Here is a 24,395-nt window from a genome sequence, read left to right as displayed (position 1 = left end):
CGGGGTATTTGCAATAAGCAGACCACAATCTACAAAATAAGCCAAGTTTGTGAGACAACACAAACTTGAGGAGGGAAACACTGATTTGAGATTATGCCACTTTGATGGCATTTCCTCAAATGAGAAATTCAGTAAAAATGCAATTACCTTCCTTATCTAGGTTAATAAATAGGAAAAGATAAGGCTGTTGCCATGGGGGGGGGCACAAAGTTATTCACACTAGGACTTTATTATAAGAAGTGAAATCTTCGCCTTCAGGACTTTTAACTTATTTAAAAAGAAAAATGTGGACTTGTCTCTTACTGTAGTAACTCTTTTTTTAAAGTAATTAAAGCCTGAAGAGCAAATAAGCACATAGGGTGTGTCTGCCATCCTCCTAACAGTGTTGAGGACATAAGCAGGAGAGTGCAACCCCATCGTCATCAACAAAGACATCAGTTTCGTTCTTCTTCCAAGCAAGAGTCAAGATATTAAAGTATTTTAAAGCAACACAATATTCAGCTATTAGAAGTGGCCTCCACAGACCACCTTAGCTGAGGTCCTGGCTACAAGACAGGTGAATCCATCCTTCCCCAGCTTCCCTCTCTGAGACACCAAGGCATCAGCAGCTCCAAGAACCACCTAATCCTTTATGGTCCAAGGGGGAACTGGAAAAGGGATGAAAATAAAGAAGAAGGGTACTTTGTCAGTTAGACTTTCTATTCCATTCATGTAAATCCCATATTTGTATTCCAAAAACTGAGCTGAAGGTAGAGACAGACTGTTTCTCATGGAAAATCACAATGCTATGGTGGAAGGTGGTACGAAAGTGTGTCAGGTGTGAAAGCTCTCATTTGTACAACATGTGGTAAGAATCCAGGGCAGTGGCTTTGGCCTGTGAGCAGAAAACCTCTGAGAGGTCCACTATTTCATACATAAGTAAACAACTGGTAAGTCTCTCTTACAGACGTAAACTTAGCACCGTTTTTCAACTGGAGACAGCATAGTGTGGTGGTGTACTGTAGACACACACATACCCCATGCACTGTGTTCACCTCGTAGCTTTACCTTGAGCAACTCATTTCATTTCTGAGTCTCAAGATCTGCATCTGTAAAATGGAGATATTTATATTACCTATTTAACAGGTTATGTGATTAAATGAGGTTAGGTATGAAAAGTACCTAGCACAGTACCTGCAAAAAAACAGCACTCAATCAATGTTATGCAAGGAAAAAGGACACTTTCAGAACCCTGTAGGGCATGGAAAGTCAGCCCTTAAGGGTCTCAAAGAACTTCAAGTTGTAGGACAAATAAAAGTTATTATTAGGAGACAAAAATGAAAATGCTTTTGAAACATGGTATTTGAAGAGGTTATGCAGTGTGAAAATAAATGTAAGCTCAGGAAAGGTCTAGAGATACTTGTGAATAACATATTCATTCATAGTGAAGAACTAAAAACTAAGATGTTGATGGCGATCTGAAACTTCTGATAGTGGACAACTATCAATGCTTTTTCAATGACTGTCTTAGCTACAGACAAAATTGCTAGCCCAGGGAACCTTCAGCTCTGACTCGATGTGTCAGTTATGTTTTTAATTTGCATTTTTACTATATAAACATACTCAGAAGTCAAGCAGGAAATAATGTATTTAAATAAGCAAAAGTATAACAAATCAAACCTCTCTGTGTTCAAAAGATCACCATAGGTTAACTTTATGTCAATAATCAAGTCTCCCAAACTTCTAAAGCATCCCAATACTCACTCTTACATTAATGACATCCTGTTTCAGTTATGCTGAGCAAATAGGATTTGAAATGAGAAAAATAATATTTGCACAGAAATCCTTCCTGTCTGTTGATTAAATCTAATCAATCTTCATAAACTTGATACACATTAGCATTCTGAATCTAATTTACACGCTAGGGAATCCTATAATCAAAGCGTATATTTATGTTGATAGTAAAATGTTAAAATAACCAATATTTTAAATTAATAGCCTCTGTAATTTCAAGTAATACTGCTATGCAGTGACATAAAAATGAAATCTTTGCTTGAAAAACTTAAGCTATATGTCCTTAAAAAAAAAAATAGTGCCTAACAAAACTACCTAATTCTCGCTTTGACATTTACCAAGTATTTATTACCTGCCAGCTATTACAGATGAGGCTGGTGATGGAGCTGCAGAGAATCACCACCACTCCCATTCAAGCTTATTAAGCTCCTCATATCAAACAATGCTGGCTCATTTTAAAAAGATATGGACAAAATCATGAGTAAAAGATAGAAAAATAGAAAGATTTTTATTAAAACTCATTCATTCAACAAATATTTATTGAGCACCTACTACTTCCCAGGCACTACTCAACATGCTTGAGGTACCATCAATGATATATCATAGCCCTTAGACTCTGAAGACAGAAATGTTTTGGAGTAACTCTGAATGCTCAAATCATTTATTAATTTAAACAGTCAATTTGGAAGTTGCATGAATTTGCCATCTTTAAGCGCCATCCACAATGATATTCCCATTAATACAGACATCTGCTTTCTAATACTGGATTAAGGATCAGTGTGTTTTCATTTCCTAGTGTGCCAGGCAGGGAATTTGAAAATCTGAAAAAATGAGATTGTGTGTCTGCCTCTTTAAAAAAAAAAAAAAAAAAGAGGGGGGAAGAGAGAAGACAGAGAATTCATCATATCATCACACTGATAACTGTACCTTTATTTAATCTCTTTTTATTTAAATAAAGAAACAGGGACAAGGAGTGAGGTAACTTGCCTAGAGTCAAGATGTTGATGAGCTGCAGATCTGGGGTTTGAAACTCCAGAGCCCACACGCCTCTCGCTAGGGTTCTCTGTGCCAAGTTTCTGTGAGCCACTCAACAATCACAGAAGCAAACTAATTCTAAAATTAGAACCTTGCACTGGAGCCGACTCTTTAGTGGTCTGTTCCCCACACCCCACACTAGAGTCTGAATTCCATGGAGGCATAAACCATGTCTGTTTAGTTCACCTCTTCATTCTTTAACCAGGCACAATTCCAGACCCAGAGAAAGAACCCAGTAACTATTTGTCAATGGGTTAAATGATTAATGAATTGACCATGGTGCTTTTTCTGGTCACTTCTGACTGTAATCTACCTTTACAAAAAAACAAAAACAGGAATGAAGCAGGCTTCCCTGAATATTTATACCAAGCATGAGTTAAATTAATGGCATTCACTAGAAACGTAAAGAAACGCACAATGTTTGTTCTCAGATAACTTAATCTAGTTGAAAAAAAAAGGGAGAAAATGTGAAATATCAGCACAATTTCTACTTTTTAATGGGAGAAGTAAGGAAGTACTCAGAAAAGAAAGAATTACTCAAAAAGGCTTTCGAGGGGAAACAAGGCCTTTGGAGATTGGGGTAGCATGACAAACTTCCTTTGGCAAAGATGGTAAATCGTGAGCGAAGTTTCTCAAAGTGTGGGATACAGGATGGTCTCAGATGGAGACACACAGACTCCACATTCAATGACCATGGAATTACACAGTGAGAAAGGTCCTTTCCAATTTCTTTCATCCCAGGAAAAGTGTCTTTTTGATGCTAATGTGTCTTCAATCTCGCAACACTTGCCTTTTGTGACAAAAACTGCTCAGATCTCATACTCAGGCCCTTCTAGACCACACACCTAGTCAGGATCTAACAGTTTTCTTCCAATTTCATTATATTTATTTTACACATACATCCATCTGTCGTTGCCATTTATTATAGCGTTTCCTTTAAATATATTTTTTTAATTTATTTAAGCCTCCATATGGAATATGGGGGCAAAGGTCATGAAGTTAGTATGAGCATGGCTCAAATTTGGGAACCCTGATTGAGAGAAATGAAGAATGTACCAGAATCCTTCAGTGGAAACAAGATTAAACACAGCCCAGAAATAGTGGCTACTCTATTGCAGTGAGAAGCGAACAGCTACAAAGAATTCCAGTCTGATAAAGAAAATCATCTAGGGCTCTGAAATCATAGTACGTGGGCCTAGCCCTAATCACTTCCTAACTGTGGAAAGTGAACATGACTGACAGATATGATTCCATACAGGAAAACTAGGGGCCAGGCCAGTAGGACGGAGAATATCACAATGGAAGTGACGCCACGATTGTTGATAGTGCCTGTAAACAAGACCTCCGTCCAGAAAAAAAAAAAAAGGCAAGGCTGTTAGAACAAAATGTTAGGCATGCTGTATTTCAATATATAATGACCTCTCCTCTCACACTGTGAAGGTCACTTCTGCCTGTGTTATCTCCTGGGGCACAAATATAGCTTATAGCCCAGTTTTGTTTTGGTTTGCCTTTTTTCTAATTTCATAATAAAGTACCAGAAGAGATTCCCAGCAGAGTTGTTGGGTTTCTTTTTTTTTTCCCTAGCTGTATAATATTTTTATACACTAGATGGAGCCAACTTTATAATGCTTTGGGATTCACATACAGATTTGTGCTGGACATGAAAAAAACCCACACAAAAAGTTATGGGAGAGCCATCTACCACCTAAATATATTTTAATTTAAATTTTGAAGATCAAAGTTTTAATTTGAAAGATCAAAAGGTCCCATCATTTTACCACTCTGCATATGTTCCATAACTCCTAAGCCCAGATTAATATCAAACTATCAATAATGCTGTAAAAACGTTGGAAATATGATCATCTTTTAGTTCACTGGCACTTTTAACTTTGGTTTAACATGTATTTATTATAGCTTTTTAAACTGACAATTTCAAAAAATATTTCTTTTCCTTTGCTTTGGGAGGAATGGAAGCAATCTATAAATGCAATAAGCATGATTCTCTCATCAGACCCATAAAGTAAAGACTACCTCTAGGGTAGGTGGGATCAGAGCAAAGACAGTGGCAGATATAGAGAGAATATAGAAAACAGTCACCAGCATGGGTGAAACTGCCAAGGCACTTGCAAGAGGAAATGGCTGATCTCCAGGACCAGGGAAGGTCCACTGCCCAAAGACAAGAATATACCTCTAACCTCGAGCCAGGATGGGGCAGCAGGGAAGTAAGAGGAACGTTACACTGATGATTCTCTCCTGTCAGTCATGGTAACTCAATACCTTTTCATTGAATCCTAATCCTTTAAAATCGTGGTTCTCAAACGGCACAGTTTTGTCCTCAGGGGACATGTGACAATCCCTGGAGCCACTTTTGGTTGTTACAGACGGGGAGACAGGTGCTACCGGCATCTAGAGGCAGAGACCAGGGTGCTGTTAAACACCTTACAAGGCCTAGCACGCCCCTCACAATAAAGACTATCCAGCCCCAAATGTTTAATAGTGCTGCGTGTGAGAAACTCTATTTTAAAGTAAGCAGCTCTCCCATACAGGAGACAGAGTAGTTCTAACTCATTGTAAGCGTTAAATAAATAAGCAAAAACTTCAGTGTGTCTATCAGACAGCTTTTAAAGTCAGTGGGACACAGTACACTGACATACTTGAGTTACATAGGCCACAGTATTTTGTCAACGTGCAAAAATTATGTTGAGTGATTAAAGCCACATCACAGAGGGTAAGGATTAAGGAGGAATAGATCAATAAATTGAAGATTATGGACACAATGGATTAAGTACACAACAGTGAAAATGAATAAACTACAGCTATATGCCTCTACATTTTTTGAATCAAAAACAATGTTGAAAAAGGCAAGTCACATAGAATACTGCCATATGGCTCCACTGTTTATAGTTCAAAGTCTAGTTGAGACATGCAGTCACAGATAGCAACACTGAACCATAATGAAAAGCAAGGGAGTGATTAGCATAAAATTCAGGGTGGTGGTGAACTCAGTTGGGGGTAGGGTAGAGTGGAGGATGTAATCAAAGGTGAGGCTTCTAGAGTGTTTTATATCTCAGGATGAATAGGGGGGACATGGTTATTCATCTTATTGTTCTTCACTTAACTGATAGGTTTTAGGTGCTCTTCTATGTGTATATTTCACATTTTTTATTAAGGATTATAAAGGAGTGTAAGGAAAGTGAAGATATAGAGATAACAAGTATAGTCCACTCGTTAAGGATAATTTTGACCTATCTGGCTAAGATACCATCAGGTCAGAGGTATCTCTCACTCTCCTTTGCCCTTAACCCTCCACTGTCTGGTCACTTATCATATGTTACCTGTCAACACCACACTGCATCTCCTCTGCCCTCACAGTTATTCTGCCATGATCCAGCTCTGGCCTGGACTGCTAAGTTGCCCTCCCCACTCCCTGCAATACATCCTACACCTACTACTAGATAACTCTTCCTAAAGCATGGCTTTGCTGCTTTCATGCTACTACTTTATTTCTTTTTTCTATTTTTATTGGAGTATAGTTGATTTACAATGCTGTGTTAGTTTCTGCTATACAGCAACGTGAATCAGTTATACATACACATATATCCACTTTTTTAGATTCTTTTCCCCTATAGGTCATTACAGAGTATTGAGAAGAGTTCCCTGTGCTATACAGTAGGTCCGTATTAGTTATCTATTTTATATATAGTAGTGTGTATATGTCAATCCCAATCTCCCAATTTATCCCTTCCCCCACGTTTCCCCCTGGTAACCATAAGTTTGTTTTCTACATCTGTAACTCTATTTCTGGTTTGTAAATAAGTTCATTTGTACCTTTTTTTAGATTCCACATATAAGCGATATCATATATTTGCCTTTGACTTACTTCACTTAGTATGATTATCTCTAGGTTCATCCATGTTGCTGCAAATGGCAGTATTTCATTTTTCATGCTACTACTTTAATAAAATTAATGGTTTATCAACACAGAATGAATGAATTTCAAATGTCTTATTTAGACTGACCATCAAGGCCAACTTATCTTTCTAGTCTTAACGATTATAACTAGTGCAACCATTACAAACAACATACAGTAGTCTCCCACCTCTTATCCACGGAAGATACTTTCCAAGACCCCTAATGGATGAGTAGTACTGAACTCTATATATATTATGCTTTTTCCTATGCATACATATCTAGGATAAAGTTCAATTTATAAATTACGCACAGTAAGAGAATATCTGAATCACCCGCATCACTATTCTTGCACTCTGGGGCCATCAGTAAGTAAAATAAGGGCTACTTGAACACGACAGTCAATCTGATAACCTAGATGGCTACTAAGTTACTAACAGACTGGATATCCTGGACAAAGGGATGATTCACGTCTGGGGCAGGACGGCACAGGACAGCACGAGATTTCATCACACTACGCAGAATGGTGTGCAACTGAAAACTTCTGACTTGTTTATTTCTGGAATTTTCCACTTAATATTTTTGGATGGTGGTGGACTATGGATAAGTAAATCTGTGGATAACAGGGAACTACTGCACTCATTCTCTAACCCCAGCTGTATGCTCTTGATTAAATTGTTCCTCTTGCCTGGAATACCCGTCATGCACTCACCATCCCTTTCTATCAAGATCCTACACATTCTTCAGTAAAATGAAATAGAGGTGCATTACTAAATGTTGGCGAGGAATGGTGCCACTGGAACACTCAGATGCTGCTGCTGTGGGTGTAAATTGGTATAAAGACTTTGGAAACGGTTGGTAGTATTCACCAAAGCTGGACATATGCATACTTTATAACCCAATAAATCCACTCCTTGGCACATAGCAAACAGAAATGTACACGCATGTTCACCAAAAAGCATATAGCAATAACGTTCATAACAGCACCGCTCATAACAGTGCAAAACTGTAGGCAAACCAAATGCCCATCAACAGCAGAAGAGATAGTGATATAGTCATACAACAGAATATTCCACGGGAATAAACTATTGCCACATATGACAACAGGGATGAATCTCACATACATAATGTTGGGCAAAGGAATCCAGACATGGGAGTACAGGCTGTATTGTTCCATTTGTATAAAGTTAAATAACACCCAGACAGCATTAATCTATGTTAGAAGTCAGGATGGTGATTATACCTGGGGAAGGGTTGACTAGCAGAAGATGCAAGGATGCTAGTAATGGTCTGTCTCATAGACTGGATTACTTCATGAAAATTCATCAGGCAGTACACTTAAGATGTGTATACTCTTCTGTAGGAATGTTATATTTTGATTAAAAGTTTATTAAAAAAACATTTTAAGAATCGACTCATTCTTCAAGATTATATTAATACCTTGACAAACCTTCCTCACTTTAACCAAAATCATCCATGATCCCAGCTAGATGCCTTTTTCTCCTCTGTCTAAATTTCCATAATACAAATGTAACGTTCCCTTTTATTTTTTTGTGCATGTTTACCAAAGTTGATTGTTACCCCACTGAGCATATAGACCAGTACTTTCTTTTCTGATTTCCTATAAAGCACTGACTTCTAGTAGCTAATCAAAAGATACTTATGGGATTTTAATGACATGCATTGCCCCTTTCAAAGCAAGTCCACATTTCTCTCTCAGTGTGTTGGGTACATGCTGTCATTCTTTTTTAAAAAAATTTTTCTTAATTTATATAACGTTAAAATTCACCTTTTTGCTGTACAGTTCTAGAGGTTTTGAAATGCATAAATTCATGTAACCACCACCACAAGCAAGATACAGAACAGTTCCATCGTTTCAAACACTCCTTAGGCTGCCCCTGGGGAGTCAAAACATCACCCAACCCCATCCCCCAGAAACCACCTATTTTTCTATTCCTATAGTTTTGTCTTTTCCAGAATGTCATATAAATGGGATCATTTAATACAGAGACTTTTGAGTCTGGCTCCTTTCCCTTAGCAAGTATATTTGAGATCAATCCATGTTGCAGCAGGTATCGGTACCTATTTGCAAATTAATATTCCATTGTATAGACGAACCATGGCTTATTTATCCTTTCACCAGTGGAAGGACATTTGGGCTGTCTGCAGTTTTTGATGATGGTGATTAAAGCTGCTATACTTTTTAAAGACCTTTTTTTTTTAAAGAGTACTTGCAAACGACTTACTAAAGGTCATAACACTTACCAGTGATGAAAAGAAACAGTATACGCTCGTAAAAAACTCTGGGAAAATAGGAGTCAACAATTTTTCCCCTTATGTCAATGAACCCAGCTCACAATATATTTTCTGTAAAGAGATTTCAAACTCCCCTTTCTATATTTAGTGCACAGTAATGAGCCAGAGTTCATAACTATCCAACTAAAGCACTTTTCTAGAGGCTGCTTCTTGCCAATGTGACCCTATGGCCGCACTACTATAAATAACATGTATGCCTTGATCTGTGTACAGCTATTCATCAGTGCTACGTAAACAAGTGATTATGCCCTGCTGGCCTCTGCCTTTCATCTGACCTACTGGACTCACCTGCGATGCACAGAGGGGACAGTAAGTGACAGGCCTGGCACTCAGGGGCTCCAACAACATGCAAGGAAAAGGGCTACTTCAACGATTATGCAGAAGGGTGGCTACAGCTGCACTTTTTTTCTGTTGATTTAAACACAAAAAGCATATGTCCAAATCCTCGGGGGCAGAATGATCATATCACAAAATTTCCATTAGCTGGCATTTCAGGGTATCCATCTATGAAGACTGAGCCACTACACGGCCAGGGTCGAGGCCACAGGGAAAGGAAATGTCCAAGAACAACTTTTCAGGGACGTCTCCGAGCTGCACCTGCCACCTTGGCTAGAGAAAACACGTTGGTTTTAAGCTTTGAAAACTCAAAGTGGCATGATAAATCTTTTTGTAATATCTCCATGATAGTAACTAGAAAAATCATGAGACGCTCATCCTCCAGCCTCTTTCAAAAGTTCTTACTAATAATAATAGCAGCTAATTATAGGAGGTATGCTACGCACTCCTGTGCTAAGCATTTTACATACCATACCTTGATTTATTCCTCAATAACAACCCTCTAACTTAAACACTATTATGATGTCCCTTTTACCAACGAGAAGAGTGAGGCTCTGAGAGACTGCGTCACTTGCTGAAGAGTTTGCAGAGAAGGAATTCAATCCAAGGCACAGTCTGGTTCTAGAGCCTGTGTTCTTAACCCACAGGCTATCCCCATGGCTCTACTTATAGAGACATTTATTTATTCATTATTTACTCAGAAAATATTATATTATTATAGCCATCTAAGGAAATAAATTGGAATGAGATATGCTCCTCCCCTCTAGGTGCTCATTACTTGGAGAAGGGCAGAGAATCCTATAAATAATCATACCTTAACCTTTTTGGTCAAATACTTTTCTGAGACTCATATGAAAACTACGGACTGCGTCCAGAAAAAATTCACACAGGCACAGACACACAAAGCTGAATGCTTGCAGCCACAGCCTAGGAAACCCTGGAATACTTAACTAGCTGACTATTAGCTGCAAAGGGTTTTGATTAAGAGAGGAGCAAAGTATTGTGAGAACTTAAAGGAGAAAGCTCAGGGTACGGAAGTCCTGAAGACAGAGAATGCATGAGGCAAAGAAGGAAGGAAGGGGGACTTCAGTGAAGAGGTGCATGTTTCAGAAAGCTGGTGGGAGGACAAAGGTCTAAAGAGGAAAGAGGCGGGAAGCAGGGAATTAGGTAGCAGATCACTAAAATATTCCAGACAAGAGTCTCCTATTTCTAGGAAGGATGTGGTGAGAATGAGGTATGAGTCCAGGCTCTGGGGTCAGAAAGAACTGGGTTCACATCTTGTACTACATATACGTGCAATGGAATACTACTTATCCATAAAAAGATATGAAATCTCGCCATTTTCAACCACATGGATGGATATTATGGATATTATGCTAAGTAAAATAAGTCAAACAGAGAAAGACAAATACCATATGATTTCACTCATATGTGAAATTTTTTTAACATGAACAAACCAAATCAAACAAAAACAAACATATAGATACAGAGACCAGAGCAGTGTTTACCAGAGGGGAAGGGCGTGGGGGAAGGCAAAATGGGTAAAGGGGGTCAACAGTATGGTGACAGATGAAAACTAAACTTTTGGTGGTGAGCACACTGCAGTGTATACAGGAACCGAAATATAATATTGTACATATGAAACTTACATGTTATAAACCAATAAAAAAACATATAAACACCGGCAGACCTCAGAGATATTGTGGGTTTGGTTCCAGACCATCACATGAATTTTTTGGTTTCCCACTGCATATCAAAGTTATGTTTACACTATACTGTAGTCTATTAAGTGCACAATAGTACTATGTCTAAAAAAAAATACACCTTAATTATAAAATTTTTTATTGCTAAAAAATGCTAGCCATCATCTGAATTTCAGGAAATTGTAATCTTTTTGCAATAGTAACATCAAAGATCACTGATCACAGATCACCATAACAAATATACAAATAATGAAAAAGTTCAAATATTACAAGAAATACCAAATGTGACATATAGACACAAAGTGAGCAAGCTATTGGAAAAATGGTGCTGATAGACTTGCTCGATGCAGGTTTGCCACAAACCTTCAATTTGTAAAAAAGGCAATATCTGCAAAATGCAATAAATCGAAGCACAATAAAACAAGATGTGCCTATTAAGTCCCCTGCAATGAGAAAGAAAGAAAGAAAGAAGGAGGGAGGGAAGGAGGAAGAGAGAGACAGGAAGGAAGGAAGGAAAGAACTGAGTTCAAATCCAAGTTCTTCCCCCCCTCATTAGCTATACAGCCAGGGGAAAATTAAACCTCTCTAAGCCTGTTTCCTTGTCTGTAAAATGGGGACAAGAAGAGCCCCAACTTCACAGGCTGTTGTAAGACAATCCATGGAATAATGCATGATACCCACTTGACACACTGAATATGTGTGAGCATTGAATACAGTGTAGCCATTATTATTAACAACTTCATCATCACCGCCATCATTTTCACCCTGGCCTGATGCTAACATGGCTTCCCCAAAAGAACTCCTCCAAAACTGCACCAGAAAAGAACTCCCAGATTCATGTTTGGGCCAACCTGCTACATTCTTAGACCCATGAGGCACTGTAGAAGGATCCTTGTCCAAATAAAGCCCCAGTGCAAAAAGCCACCAGTAAAATACTCTCCTTGTAAACTCCTTGTACACTCACACGCAATTACTTATTCTCGTTAATCACATAAATATGTTAGAAGCACACACTAGAGTAGGGGGAAAACAAATTATGACAATCGTTGGGATATCGGGGCGGCGGGTATTTTTTAATATCATCAGTGTCTGCTCTTCTCTAATGTGAGAATAGAGATTATCAAGAGCTAGACAGACAGTACATGCTATTGTCAATACTATCATGTCCATAACAAGAGTCTAAAGACATAAATTCTTGCAAAGCCTTTCTGCACCCAGTTCATCTATGTCACCATTCACGGCATTACTACGTAGAAAAGGAAAATGGTACAAAATATTATACCCAATTCTTCTTAATCACTGTGTTTTCAGTAATATTTTATTTTAGATTCTTCACGCAGTCTAGGAGCTAACATAAAAGTAATACACTGGAACCCATCCATGAATGCTCGAGGAAATGTGTGCAGAGTATTTTGTTTTGATTCCTCAGCCATGGTAATAGACAGAATATTCATGAAACCCTTGCACTTAAAAATGTTCCATGGCCAGCCAATATTTGCCAGAATGACACTGCCATATAGTCAGCACTGGAAAAATAAAGTCATGAGAAAACACAACCATTGTCATCTTTCCCAGAAAGATGGCCAGGATATCTGCTTCCCTGTGCCACAGAGGCTGACACCAGCTACGAAAATCACAACGTTCCCCTCACTTGAAAGCACATACGCACAGGAAAGGAAAACAAAGGTGTTCCAATGATCTTCCACGAACCCAACAGACTGTTAGAAATTCACCAGGCTTCCTTTCACCTTTAAATTTGTTCTCCTGCAAAAGCACAGTTAGTAAATGAGTTCATGCCATCGAAAATGCAAAAAAGTAGCAGAAAACCCAACTGTCCTAGAATAATAAAGTAGAAGAATTTGTTCATGAGTTGGGGACAGAAGGGAGGAATCGAGGCTGACAAGAGGATAATGTTGCTAGCGCGTCATTAAACTCGAATGTGAGGGATATGGAATGTAATCGGAGCACTTAGAATTTACCCATGTCTTACCAGAACAAAACAAAGATTTATGTTAGGAAATAGTCCCACATGGCTTTCAGAAAACCTGATCAATTCTCAAGAAACTGAACCAAAGCAGTCTTTGAGGCATACATAAACTAGAGAAGTATAAGTTACAAATCAGACCTTTCTCTCCATCCGAAACGTGTCGTATGTGAAAGAAACTTCTATCAACATTAAGGATCATCAATTACTAATGCCACAAGCACAGGCCATTTGGTGGAATTTAATTCTTTTCATACCTCTGTTTCTATACCAGCTAGTTATCCTTCTCTACAAGCAACACACTCCAGGAGTTAAGAACACAGCCCCTGGACTCAAGCTTCCTGCATCTGCCGCTAACTCTAATTTCTCCATCTGTAAATGAGGATAAGGCAAGTAAGACGTTCATGTTCTGCCTGGCCTTGACACCATTTTAATCTTTCTCATTTTCTCTAGTCCTAGTGTATCTTTCTCGGGCAGAAAACAGGCAGAATGGATATCTTTGCAGAGTGATTCCAACATTGCTTTATGAAAGAAATGAAAATGTATGCCTGCTTTGATTTTATTCACTCTTTAACAAATATTCATTAAGTTTCTACTATGAGCCCACCGGTACCCTGCTAGAAGTTGGGACATACCAACGACCAACAACAGATACAGCAACCAAGACACAGTCCAGGCCCCTTTCCTCCATCATACATTCCTCAGTGGTGCTTTGGAGATGCAGCTTGCTGAGCATAAAGAATGTGGAGTCACCATTAAGGAAAAATTCCTAGTACATGGGCTTCAGAGCTGGCCATGTTTATTGTCTTTAATCTGTGAACTAGTGACATACACCTAGCTAAGACCCTGCTTTTGAGATCCTTCATATGCTTCTACAACATCTTATGTGTCCATCTGTTAATCGCATATCTATTTATTCAACACTTACCGAGAGCCAAAGGCCAGACTTGACCCTGGGTAGAGACTAGTGAGAAAGGCATGGTCCTTCTCCAATGTAGAATCTTGCATTTTAATGAGATTTTTTTTTTAATTGAAGGGTAGTTGATTTACAATACTGGTGTTAGTTTCAGGTGTACAGCATAGCAATTCATTTTTTTTGAAGATTATATTCCATTATAGGCTATTATAAGATATTGGGTATAATTCCTGTGCTATACAGTAAATCCTTGTTGCTTATCTATTTTATGTATAGTAGTTTGTGTCTGCGAATCCCATATAGAATCTTGCATTTTAGAGATGAGTGCACAGACGTGGTCCAGAGGGCAAACGCAACTGACCCTAATTCATACCATTAGGAAGGGCAGCACTGAATTAAAAACCATGCCTAATGCCAAATGCAAGTATGTCCCCTCCTCAGGGATTTTACTCTTCCTGCTGTCCCCTTGGCCTATAACGCTCTTCCCCAGACAGTTGCATGACTTACTCTTCAGTCAGCTAATTCACATCTCCATTTAAAAGGAACCTCAGAAGCGAGGTCTAACCTCTGAGCCTCAAATGAAATAGGAACTCCTCCTGGCTTTATTCCTCTTCATAGAACTTTCCACTCCTACCAGGACGTTAACTCCAATAGGGCACATAGCTTTGCCCATTTTATTCACTGCTCTATCCCCAGCACAGGGACAGCACTTGGCACAGAGTAGGTGCTCAATAAACATGTGTTGGGTGAATAAGCACAGTGTTCTTTTGACCTACCCTTAGGCACACCCATGTCACTCCTGCTGAGGAAGCTTACAACCCTGAGACTGCAGAGAAGAGGGGCAATGACAAAAATCCAATTCACAAAACGTGAATGCTATGGAAAGAGCTGAGTGGCTGGGAAGCATGCGGAAGGTGACTGCGGCAGTAGGAAAATATGCCAAAGTGTGGTTTATGCGAAACAGCAGATGAGTTAGGGTGGTGTACCAGTGTGGCATTAAGTAACAAGAGTCACATATCGAGAAATGGAGGGACACAGGGCACATGACATTCAGCCTCAATGTCATGCAGACACAGGTAGTGGGAGGGTGTGGTGAACTAGATACAAACCCATCCAAGGGCGCATGTTGGCCCATATTTGTTGAGTCTTCAGATTTTTAAAAAGAATACGTAAATCCTGAAGAGAATATAAAAACTAATGATGCCACATTTTGATCAATTCAGAGTTGTTTTCAACAGTACTCAGGCTATAGTAACATCTAACAGCACCATTCAGAACAGAAGGTCCCAGACCAGCAGCAGCTATTGTCTTCTCTGACCCTGTCCCCAGGAGTCACAGCAGTGCCACATGCAGGGCACTGAACGATGTCTTCTTGGGGGTCTTTGCAATTGGCATATAAACTCTAAGAAGGTTCATGGTTTCCTAATCTTCCCTCCTAGAACTGAATGAACAAATATTCCGACTTAACTTTTCAGTTCTTTCTCTTTTTAATTTTATATTGGAGTACAGTTGATTAACAATGCTGTGTTAGTTTCAGGTGTACAGCAAAGTGATTCAGTTGTACATATACCTGCACCTATTCTTTTTCAAATTCTTTTCCCATTTAGGTTATTACAGGATATTGAGCAGAATTCCCTGTGCTGTACAGTGGGTCCTTGTTGGTTATCTATTTTAAATATAGCAGTGTGTACATGTCAACCCCAGACTTCCAATCTATCCCTCCCCCCGCGACCCTTCTCCCCCGGTAACCATAAATTCGTTCTCTAAGTTTGTGAGTGTGTTTCTGTTTTGGAATCTAAAAAAAATGATACAAATGAACTTATTTACAAAACAGAAACTTTTCAGTTCTTAATGAGAGATCATGGGATGCCAACCAATCTTAGGTACAAGACAATGTTTTCTCAGAGTCTCTATGAAGAATTACCAAAACAAAACAAAACAAAACCCCAGCAAAAAGTTGCAGAGCTCTGGATGGTACTAGAATCAAGCAGACTCTAAAATAGGTCAGAGAAAGAGCTGTAATTGTTTTAAATTCTTACCAGGCAAAAAATAAAAATAACATGATCTGAGGGGGAAAAAAATCACTCTCCTATTTTTCTTTATGTATACCTTGTTTGTTCCCCCCAAAAAACTTAAAGCAGCTTATGTAAAAGTACACAACACCCCAAGATGAAACAACAACAGAAAACTAACATGCGCAGGTGAAGAAAACAGGATGAAAGACAATTCAAGAAAAAAAAGAATTAAATGACCCTAGGGATAATATTAGTTCACAAAAGGCAAATAAGAGTCTGCCCGTTTTCTAAAGGTGAGTCACAAACTGCTTTCTAAGCCATGGGGCACAGAGTCCAAGGTCTATTAGGGCCAAGCAGTTAAAGTAAGGAGGTAAAACAAAGGGAAGAGTGCATGCTTTGTTTTAAGGAAAACGGCATTACTTTATTGGATCCCACGGTTGCCATGGAGACGTGATCCCAGCATTGCCAGATCTGATTTTTCAATAGATGCTGGAAATTCAAACACACTTGTGCGAAATCTTCTCATTTTCCAACGTTGGCAAACTAGTTTTCTTTTGGTTTAAAAAAAAAAAAGTATGGGTTAAAGAAAACATGCCTGTGGCCATAAAGAGGAAGAAGACATGATCAGTTACATGACTAACTATATCCATAAAATAAAAACCCAAAGTTGAGTAGAAGTACAGTCATTTGTGGTATCAAAACCAGAGAGACACTTCTCCCAAGGATCTTCATAAAGGAGACACTGGAATATCCACAAGACAGGCACCCCATACAATCAGGATTCATGGGGCTCTATCTCCTGATGACCTTCCAAGGAGACTGAGAGCATAATACTAAGTGTAGTAATAAAACTAACTGCTGGGGTTGGGGGGAAATAGGGTGGGGGGTAGGGGCAAATTCTCAGGTTTAGAGATTTCTGCTGGTCTGGATTATTTCAGGTATAGATTTTACCGTAGATTTCCCTTAACTATTTTTTAACCAGTGAGCATTTTTGATAAATGTAAAATCCTCACGCCTTTCTTTAATGTTATTTGACAAATCAGAGTAAAAGCTACCTTGGAAATGGTTTTTCAAATGACATTGGCTTCTTTCCTCATTGTTTTATTAGAGTATTCGGAATAACAGATGAACCTTTATCCTTCGGACTGTAATCCATAAATATTGGTTTTTCTCAGCAGCATTTGAGAAGTACTGAGGAGAACCAGATGCAAGGTTAGATCCCCTGACGAGGATCTGGAGTGAGGTATTCTATGGGACCATTAAGTTCAAAGCCATTTGCTTTACTGGACAGTCCATCTAGCAGTAGGATTGAACTTTGTGGATGTTGAAGAACCTGCCAGTCACCAGCCAAGGAAGGATACAAAGGTAGGACCAAATGTCTCCACAAAAAAAAAAAAAAAAAAAAAAAAGTTCTGTATCTGTTCCAGGTCACGGACAAAAGGACAAGCAAGCTCTAGTCTACACAGTGACACACAGTGATGATCCCTGGAATCCCTGGGGTGCTGAAAGGGTGGCTGGGTTCCAAACTGGGCTCTTGATATACCTAGAACTAATGCAACTTCATTTCATCTGTCTCATATAGAGTTAGTTCTAACGCTTGTTTTGAACATGCAAATCTGTTTAAACATGATTGACACATCAGGGGACAATATGAGCATAACCCACATGAACTTGAGTTTCCTTATGTATGATTTGGTCCACAAGAAACACTAGGTGAACACAGAAAACCACACCCACCTGAGTCAAGCAGTAGAGAAATACACAAAACTTAGACACCGCAAACATCTGCCCGCTACCCTCAGTTTACCACGCGTGCTGCACACCGCAACCACCCACAGCTTTGCTACAACTTTCCACCCAGTTTCAGACCAGCTTCCTTCCACCACCTCACCATAGTTTACAAGCTGCCACCCTCCCCTCAGCCACCTCTACAAGCAAACACTAGGTCTTTTCAAGGCAAAGCGCCAAGTTTATGTGGTACTTGCATACTGCTTAACCATTTAGCAAGTGTAAAACTCTACTGCTTTTCTAAGGCTCCTAGCTTTCCTTTTTTTATGTTCTTGATGAACTTTTTGAGTATTGTGCCTCAGCCCCACTTTTCCTGTAGACTCTGTGCCATCTATTGCATGATTTTCCATCATCTAGTGATTTTTTTAGAAATGTGTATGTTGTGTTAGGGAAGAACGGACAATACTGGGATACTAAGTAAAATGTTATTTGAAAGAAAATGATTTCACTAGAATGTAAGTTCTCCTCGAAGCTACCATGCTGCTCCCCCAACTCCAGGGGACACCATTCATGTCATATAAGATGTGTATCATTTTCATTATAAATTAACTAACTCGGCATCTAACAAATTGTTATGCGAAGCCTAATATATGTCATGAAAGGACTACACTTCAAAGGATGCATGTGTTCACTTTGCAAAAGGAAAGGAAAACAAAAAAATACATAAAAAAATAAAAATCATTCATCATCTTAATATGCAAGCATTTTGATGTTCTTCCTTTCAGTTTTTTCTCTTTGTACATATAACACCACTATCCCTGCCATGTGCACTATTTTGTCTGGTCTATTTATCTTATCTTGGCTTTAAATTGGCCTGCCACTTCTAAATCAAATATGCTTACATTTCTTTAAAAAAAAAAAGAAAAAACTGTTGTCAAATTGACCCAGTCATTTAACGTTAACTGAGCACGTACTACCTGTTGAGCACTATGCTCTGTGACGTGCGAATTAGAATATTCAACAGACCGGGCTTAACCACCTAGAGAATTTCTTAAAGTTTCCAAATTTGGCCTAGTTGCAACATTTCTTGCCCTTAAGATTAATTACTATTTTCATTCGAGTTCTAAGATTGGTTAAAAATATAAATTACATAAATAGCACATTTGGAAAAGAAAATGGACTTGTATTATCAGCCGCCTGCAAATTACAGCTTCAAGAATTGCATTCTGCCCTTTTATCTGTCACCTTTCCAAATACTGAACCACCAAAATTAATGACACAAAACAAAGCTGTATTTGAATATTTCTAAGTAATAAATACACACATTAAAGTGTCATGGTGCTCGCTTTGACAGCACATGTACCAAAATTGGAACGATACAGAGAAGATTACCACGGCCCCTGCGCAAGGATGACACGCAAATTCGTGAAGCGTTCCATATTTTGGGGGATATATGTATAGCTGATTCACTTTGTTATAAAGCAGAAACTAACAGACCATTGTAAAGCAATTATACTCCAATAAAGATGTTAAAAAAAAAAAGTGTCATGAAGTCTGCCTACCAATTTTCCCTCTTTATTTGTTCCAGCAAGGTTATTTTAAGATTTTATTTTGCTTGTGTGTGACTATGGATTTAAGAGTTTAGTAAATTACGTGGAAGATACAGATACACATAAATATATATAGGTGTGTGATACAGATACAGATAAATATATATAGGTGTGTGTGTGTGTGTGTCTGTGTGTGTATCAAAGACTGGGCTCATATATATATATTCTTGAATTTTCTTTTCTACAAAATGTGAAATATATATGTCATTCTATATATTTAAGTTAAATTGGCTAACAAGCAACTAGGTGTAGAAAGCTGTTTGGGGTTGTATCTTCTCTTGCCAGTTGATGAGATGCTGAGAAACACTAAGAAATGAGGACAAATAAGGACAAAATCAAAAGAGGTGAGATAATCTACACACATAATAGTGTGCTCTAAAATCACTGATAAATGATTTTACTCTTTAAAATTATTTTAAATAAAATAAATTTAAAAAAATTTTTTAAATAAGCTACTTAGCTAAGTCATTATTCAGGTTCCAAACCAGGGGAGGGAGGGAACACTGGCAAAGGTCACAGGGTTACATCTTCAGATGCCATTCAGGTGCCAGCCTCCACCACATTTTATGCTTCTCTCTCTCTCATTGAAAAAGACCACTGTCTTATTATGATAACAATTTCCAGGTGGAAGCTAAGCCTTCAGTCAAGATTCCTGTCCCTTTCAAAGTACCTGTGTGTGTGTGACATGGTGGATTAAGTGTTCCAGCTCGTCCTGGGCAATAGCTTTTCTCAAACCTCACAGCAATTCACCTTGGGTACCCATAGAAGCAGTTCTGGAAAGGCTGCGTTTGAGAAGGGGTGGAAGTGAACCCCGTAACTTTTCCGCCAAAGCACACCTCAGCAGAGGAGCCACATCCTTGCAAGGAGCCCTGGAAGCAAGGCCTAGGAGCGTGGTCTGAATTCACCGTCAGCAAGGCAGAGGTCTCCTGGCAGCCTCACATTTCATCTCACATTCTACTCTCTAATATACCCTTGCTTTTATGGATCTTTTTTTTTAATTATTTAATTAATTTATTTATTTATTTTTGGCTGTGTTGGGTCTTCGTTTCTGTGCGAGGGCTTTCTCTAGTTGTGGCAAGCGGGGGCCACTCTTCATCGCGGTGCGCGGGCCTCTCACTATTGCGGCCTCTCTTGTTGCGGAGCAGAGGCTCCAGACGCGCAGGCTCAGTAGTTGTGGCTCACGGGCCCAGTTGCTCCGCGGCATGTGGGATCTTCCCAGACCAGGGCTCGAACCCGTGTCCCCTGCACTGGCAGGCAGATTCTCAACCACTGCGCCACCAGGGGAGCCCTACCCTTGCTTTTATCAGCAGGGAACAGTTCCTAAATTACCGACCAGTTGAATTATTGAGACTTTTGCACCCCTACCCCAAATAGTCAAGAACTATTGATGCTCTAAAACACACATGAGCCACATTAACCTCCAGCTTCATGCAGCCTTTGGCACAGGGCTTCAGACTTCCACTAAGAACATAAGTGTTTTGATTTTTCAAAGCCCTGATGTATGTATTTTCTTTTTTAAAAAAATCAACAGCAATTCCCTTACTCCTTTTTATCTATCAGTCTTTCTTGAGGAAGGACTACATTTAGAGCAGATCAATTTTCTCCCTCATGGGTACTGAACATGAATGAACGGAAATCTTGAGGCAAGTTCCCTTCTGAGCCCACAGAGATGTCACTGCCACTCGGAAAAGCTACCGGCCACCGACATGCCCCAGTCCTCACATCACAGTGACCTCCTTCAGCCCGAGAGCTGCAGAGGAAGGGAGAAGGGCAATATATCCACAAGCACGCCTGGCAGAGATGCAATTAGGCTCCTCCTGCCCCTCCAGCCCAAGCCCCTTGGCACCCTCTTCCATTTAGAGAGCTACTCAGACCCCATCATTCACCAGAGTGTCCTAAAAAGATACAAAAAAGATAAAGTCCTCAACTGTGCTAGACACCGGAAGAAAAAAAAGCAGCCACAAAATGAAAACTGCCTTTTAAAAGTAGTTATGGTTAAACATTAAAAAAAAAAAATCACATGATTTTGCTCCCCATACTGTAGCTAATGAAAAGGGGCATTTAGTATCCAGTGGGAAAAGCAGTGTTTTATAATTTCATCAGCAATTACTACAAAGCTCATCTGTAAGAGCTTGGCGAATCCTCACTTTTTCTGACCTCAAGAACCAACATTCTCTGAAGTCAGAATCCAAGGACTTATTCTAATGTTGAATGTTCTCCTGAGTCCCTTTAAAAGAAAAAAAAGAAAAATGAACTTCACATTGACTGATGCATGACATTGTTTTAATCCAAAAAAAAATGTGCAAGTTGAAACCATGATAACATGTCGTAAAGCATCAGTAATAGCCACTCAGCAAGAACTAAACCATTTTTAAGGTCATAAACAAGCACGTATGGTGCGCTACACTAATTTATTAGAAACATCCTCTTTAAAAGGGTCACAGAGGGCTCTGGCTCAGTCACACTGCTCTCCACACGCCAGCCGTAGAACTTACATATGACCTTTGCAATTCCCCTTGCAAATCCCTTCAGCACTCAGACATTTCACTTTAAAAATTAGGGGGAGGTGAGGTAAAGCCATAAAAATCAGTAGCAGGCACACGAGAATATGCTGGAATAAGATAAACGTCTTTCTCACAGAAGAAATGCATGCACTATTAATGAAGAGAATCCAATGCAAAAGGCAACTAGTCACATCTCCTTGACCACTTATATTTTAAACCCAGAAAAGCAAAATCAGACTTACCCTTGGAAGCCATCCTATAAGCTGACTCAGAAACGTAGCCTGTCGACAAGCCAAAAACAGCTACAAACCAGGGCTCCAAAAACTCAGTGGGTTTAATCCTCTCATCCACTTACTAACCCCTGCTAGTACGTATGCATCTGGCTTTTGTTAAAGCACTTCTGCAAACGTACAGAGGATGAGTAATCGTTCAGACTTCGTAAAACATGCCAAACCCATCACTAATAACAGTAGTTTCATTTACTCATCACATTTTTGGGTGCCTTGATTTTATTTTTTTAAGAGAAATGAGTGTTTTTGCTGATGCAAATTCCCTGCCACTAGACCATGCACACATTATCCAAAAGGCAATAGGCTGCCTGGTGTGTGTATAACTTTTTCTGGGTCCTTGTCAGCAGTCAGAAATGTTGAACTAATATGTAAAGGCATAGCCTGCTTCATTAACTGTCTTTTAACATTAATTACACCACTATTTTCCTAAATAAACCCTCCAGCCAATTCTACTCTTTCTTTCATTGAAAAAGGCAATCATTTTATTATAATAATTAGAAATACAAAGAATAAGAAAAATAAGAAATACTCAAGCATAAATTCATCTCTCACTGTCTCCCTATCCAATCCCTTCTCTTAGAGGTATTCATTGTTGACAATTTTCAATGTATCATTCCCGAAATTTCTATGTACATAGTATGCATGTATGTATACACACACACCAGACATTCTTCAGAAAAACTCTTGGGGACTGAGGAGTCTCAGACATCAGAATTTTCTAGATTTTGTAACAATAATGAAGTATACACAGAGTGTAATATCCCTAGTGAGATCAGGGCAACAGCTCATAATCAACCATATTAATATTTCTTCCAGAAAACATGAATATTCAATTAAGTGGGATAATAAAGACTATAAATAGCCTCGTGTCACTTCAGGGCAGGTAATTGTGCCAAATGAGATTTTTTTTAAAAAATCATTCAACATTTAGAAACTTTTGAATTTTGGAATTGTGGATAAGGGATTTTAGCCCTATCGTTTTTCTCCCAGTTACTTACCAAGTTTTGAAAACTTTTTTTTATTAAAAAGGTTCATGATAAGAAAATTTTAAAATACATATGAATAAAATTAAAGTCACCTGTAAAATCCCACCACACAGAGAATCGAGCTTTTATTCACTCATGTGTTGAGTGCCTCCTGGGAGTACAGACTCAATACTCCGTGGGCACACTAAAAAATTAAAGCAAACATAAATTCTATTTTCTTTTTTTTTTTATTGGAGTATAGTTGATTTACAATGTTGTGTGAGTTTCAGGTGTAGAGCAAAGTGAATCAGTTATACATATACATATATCCACTCTTTTTTTTTTTTTTAGATTCTTTTCCCATATAGGCCATTACAGAGTATTGAGTGGAGTACCCTGTGCTCTGCAGCAGGTTCTTATTAGTTATCTAGTTTATGTATAGTAGTGTGGATATTTCAGTCCCAATCTCTCAATTTGTCCCTCCCCACATCCCTTGGTAACCATAAGTTTGTTTTCTACATTCGTGCCTCTATTTCTGTTTTGTAAATAAGTTCATTTGTACCCTTTATTTCTTAGACTCCACATATAAGCAATATTATGTGATATTTGTCTTTCTGTGTCTGACTTACTTCATTCAGTATGACAATCTCTAGGTCCATCCACGTTGCTGCAAATGGTATTATTTTGTTCTTTTTTTTATGGCTGAGTAATATTCCATTGTATATATGTATCACACCTTCTTTATCCATTCCTCTGTTGATGGGCATTTAGGTTGCTTCCATGACCTGGCTATTGTAAACAGTGCTGCAATGAACACTGGGGTGCATGTATCTTTTTGAATTATGGTTTTCTCAGGGTATATGCCTAGGAGTGGGATTGCTGGGTCATATGGTAGTTCCATTTTTAGTTTTTTAAGGAACCTCCATACTGTTCTCCATAGTGGTTGTACCAATTTACATTCCCACCAACAGTGTAGGAGGGTTCCCTTTTCCAAATCCTATTTTCAAACAAGGTAGAAAGTTATACCTGTTTTAAAATAATAATATCCACCTTGCAAAACTGTTCCCGAAAAAGATATGAACTCTTTCATTTACTCATTCATTGATTCAAACATTCATTGAGCTTCTATTATATGCCACACAATATGCTAAATACCAGGTATTTGGGTGGCCTGGATGTAGCATATAAAACTACCAGACATCAGATTAAATCTGAGTTTCAAATAAATCAGAAATATTTCAGTATAGTATGTCCCACATTTGAGACGTACATTTTTACGGATATAGTTTTTAAGTATTTGAGATATACTTA

At 38.7% G+C, this 24,395-nt stretch overlaps 1 protein-coding gene and 1 non-coding gene across 6 annotated transcripts in view; one reads left to right on the top strand and one right to left on the bottom strand.

The window, feature by feature from the left end:
* The window catches only part of MITF (melanocyte inducing transcription factor), a 224,191-nt gene that overhangs the window by 105,894 nt on the left and 93,902 nt on the right, over positions 1-24,395 (bottom strand). The gene's annotated exons all lie outside the window — the stretch shown is intronic.
* On the top strand, positions 19,054-19,160 carry LOC133095866 (U6 spliceosomal RNA). Its single transcript, XR_009701722.1, has one exon. It is a non-coding gene; the product is annotated as a U6 spliceosomal RNA (small nuclear RNA).

The sequence above is a fragment of the Eubalaena glacialis genome, chromosome 7 (assembly GCF_028564815.1).
Source record: "Eubalaena glacialis isolate mEubGla1 chromosome 7, mEubGla1.1.hap2.+ XY, whole genome shotgun sequence".
In the NCBI taxonomy this organism is placed as follows: Eukaryota; Metazoa; Chordata; class Mammalia; order Artiodactyla; family Balaenidae; genus Eubalaena; species Eubalaena glacialis.
Note: the sequence above shows the minus strand (reverse complement) of the source record. Positions and strands in the feature narration are given on the sequence as shown.